The sequence below is a fragment of the Pieris napi genome, chromosome 22 (assembly GCF_905475465.1).
Source record: "Pieris napi chromosome 22, ilPieNapi1.2, whole genome shotgun sequence".
Lineage (NCBI taxonomy): Eukaryota > Metazoa > Arthropoda > Insecta > Lepidoptera > Pieridae > Pieris > Pieris napi.
The window spans coordinates 4,869,598-4,873,236 of NC_062255.1; the positions used below are offsets into that span (position 1 = coordinate 4,869,598).

The 3,639-nt window shown below is 37.5% G+C and overlaps 1 long non-coding RNA gene across 2 annotated transcripts; it reads left to right on the plus strand.

The window, feature by feature from the left end:
* The first annotated feature begins 499 nt into the window (after positions 1-499).
* Positions 500-2,769, plus strand: LOC125060967. Of its 2 annotated transcripts, XR_007118951.1 has the most exons (4): positions 500-730; positions 807-890; positions 1,675-2,128; positions 2,629-2,769. It is a non-coding gene; the product is annotated as an uncharacterized LOC125060967 (long non-coding RNA). The 2 variants fall into 2 exon arrangements; XR_007118950.1 differs by having other exon boundaries at positions 500-890.
* Positions 2,770-3,639: the final 870 nt, after the last annotated feature.

Consider the following 3,639-nt stretch of genomic DNA (forward strand, 5'->3'; position numbering starts at 1 on the left):
AGAATTCCACAAGAAGTATGAGAAATACAGAATATATCCAGAATTTTTTTTTGAGTATACCAGAATGAGTATTGAAACCTTCGATTATATTCTTATCAATATTTAACCAGAATTGGAGAAAAAAGTTAATGCAAATAGAATTTTAAGTGCCGCTGAAAAATTTTTGTTGACATTAAGGTATATTCAATTTATGCTGTTGATGGCCAGACTTCCAAATAGCTGGTCTTGCCAGTATTTCAATAATAAAAAACTCTGTATTCATTTTTCGCCGCGAAAACGACTAAACTTATTTAATCCCTGCTCTATTCGCCGCGACTGCAGCTCAGGGTGGGGACAGTTAGATTTAAGTGACATTTAAAGAATATGGTGGCGCCATCTACTATATTTCTCCATAAATACATAAAAATAATAATCTGACGACTTCTTAAAATTTGGCAGATTTTATGTATTCTGGCAACATTATTTTGTTTTTGTGCACGTGTTTTTCTGTCAACTCAACAACTGTCTTGAACTGTGCACAATCAAATTCTGTAACCGTCTTTAAAAATAATAGTTGTGGTGAAAAGTTTGTTATAATACAAGTTTGTTGTGGCGATTTTGTATTTCAGAATGAGCGTTGAGTTGAGCTGTAAGACTCCTCCGTTTTTACTGTTTACACTGTTGACTCCGTTTGTCTGTATACCCAATATCCACTTACTATTCCTAAACTCTGCAACAAATTGGCGGATTGGTAATGAATGGAATAACTTATACGTTCATCTTGTAAGTATCGAACCAACATTGCAACCAAACCAATCTTTTTTCAGACCTTACAATGAATTTCAAAGACAGGGATCGAAACCGTTACAAGAGACTTAATGCACTTGCCGTCCCATCACTTCATTTGTTGGGTAAGTTTCACCAATAAACCATTACTTAACTTACAGAATTACTAGTTAGGGAGGTTTCTAATAGAATAGGGTTCTATACTTGTCAATGATTTGTTATCTTAATATTATTATTACTATTTATTTATAAGTTAGTTAAACTGTGGGTCATGCATCTTCAACTCTTCGTCAGTTGTGTCAGTCTATCGTCCCATTGACACTACAGAGCTGCAGTGGGTTTGTGGAATCACCATCATCATCAACCTAAGCATTGGCCCACTGTTGGGACTTGGACACAGGCCCGTCACATAAATTATCCATTCTATATTCCACAATAAACTCCACTTTGGTTTAACAGACTAAATTATGAGCTGAAGACCTATTTTACCCAAATCATTTGTGTTATGTATGGTGGCTAATCTGGTTAAAAATCTTTTTCCAGACAACTTTGCTGTGCTTGGAGATTTGAAGGTTAAGCAGGTCTCGTTTCAACCTTCTTGTAGTCTGGTTTAGTTTATAATTTTTACTTAAAGTTCTTTAGTACCTACGTTTCGTACAGGTAATATTGTGGACGATCATCGTGTATAGAACCACAAAAAATCTATTTTTGTTTGTTTTATCAACTTTTTATTTTAAAGCTACATAATATGTTAAATTTTTGAAATGGTCTTTAATTTTTGATACACTTGACGATGGTATTGGATCATGATGGTACCCGAGTTTAGTCAGTCATAATGGCACTTGTGATTTTCCTTTTTATATCTTTATGTTTTGAACATGTAACAAACATAAGAATATTATTTTACAGGAGGAACCAAAAATACCGTACTTCGATACCTGCGCAGCGAGATTTGTCGCTTACGTAAGAGAGCGAAATCTTTCAAAGACAGACTATCCCAGGCTGCTAAATTGTGCAAAGTCAATGCCTTTGGAGAGGTGGTGAAAAATATGAGCAAACGAGCTCAGCTCCGAAAGGTCGACGTTTTACCGTTGATGAAAAACTGCTTGCCCTTTCACTTTATAAAAAAAGTCCCAAAGGGTATGGATTGCTCTACAAATATTTTACATTACCTTCAAGCAAATCGATGAAGCGTCTGCTCACTCAAGTGAAATTTCGTATGGGTTTAAATCCTACGTATTCCAAAAAATCCGCCATACTGTGCTGCGGAATAAAAAACAAGACCGCCTCTGCAGCTTAATTGATTGTACGTATGGGATTGGTGGTTCGTTAATATAATCATTTCTAAGTGTTTGAGAAACAGGTAATGGTAATTCATTTCTCATTAAGATCTTGTAAAGCGTCGAATTTCTAAAAATAGTAGAATCACTTTCCTTTCCATATGCTCCCACGTCGACAAAAACAAACTTATAATTTGAGTCAACAACCGCCAGCAAAACAATTGAAAAATAATTTTTGTAATTATAAAACAGAGAGCCACGTTTATCAAACGTGTATGTTTCCCATCAATTGCCCCAAAGCAATGAGGAAAGTTGGCTTTGAGATCAAAATCTAATACAATGTTCTGTTGTTTTTCTACTGTAATCTCTTCTATGTACTGTGGTCGAAGATATTTCCACACAGCTTGACAAACTTACGAAATAGAAATTGTTGATCTTCCACGTTTAAATTTGAAATGCAAGTCGTTTATCGAATTTCCACTGCCCAAGAACATGAAATAGAAACACAAAAATTATACAGGGTGGCTCGTTTAGATCTGCAATCATAGATTAATATTCTTTCTTTTTTTTTTTTTCTTTGCAGGTAACGAGATCGTGAAAAAATGGAGAAGCGTGAGGGACAACTTTTTCGATATGTAAAAAAATTAAAAGAAAACAGTTCGTCTGGATCAGGGGCAAAACAATTTAAAAAATATCATTATTACAATCAGTTGCAATTTTTGTTGAGACTTGCCCAAAATAAAACTGACAGTAGCCTTGAAAACGTGCCTGATGAAACGGAACGAAACAAAAACACAACATCATCTTCATTATCTCAAGAAATGTCCTCGTTACCCCCAGGACCCTCTCGCTACGTGCCTGCAAGCCGCAAGAGACAAACCAAGCAATAGATAATTTCGAGGCGCAAACATTAGAAGCGTTGCATGAGACAGAAAACCACTTATCATTTTTCAAGGGAATTTTGCCTTCTTTGGACGGCTTTACGGAATTACAGACTTTGACATTCCAAAGCAAAGTTATAAATATCATTACCGAAATGCGGTTCGGGGAACAGACTCAATCAACACCATTGCAATCACGCGGATATCAAACTGGGCAACAGTATCATGCAACACCATTGCAGTCACGCGGATATCAAACTGGGCAACAGTATCATGCAACACCATGGCAGTCACGCGGATATCAAACTGGGCAACAGAATCATGCAACACCATGGCAGTCACGCGGATATCAAACTGGGCAACAGAATCATGCAACACCATGGCAGTCACGCGGATATCAAACTGGGCAACAGAATCATGCAACACCATGGCAGTCACGCGGATATCAAACTGGGCAACAGAATCATGCAACACCATGGCAGTCACGCGGATATCAAACTGGGCAACAGAATCATGCAACACCATGGCAGTCACGCGGATATCAAACTGGGCAACAGTATCATGCAACACCATTGCAGTCACGCGGATATCAAACTGGGCAACAGAATCATGCAACACCATGGCAGTCACGCGGATATCAAACTGGGCAACAGAATCATGCAACACCATGGCAGTCACGCGGATATCAAACTGGGCAACAGTATCATGCAACA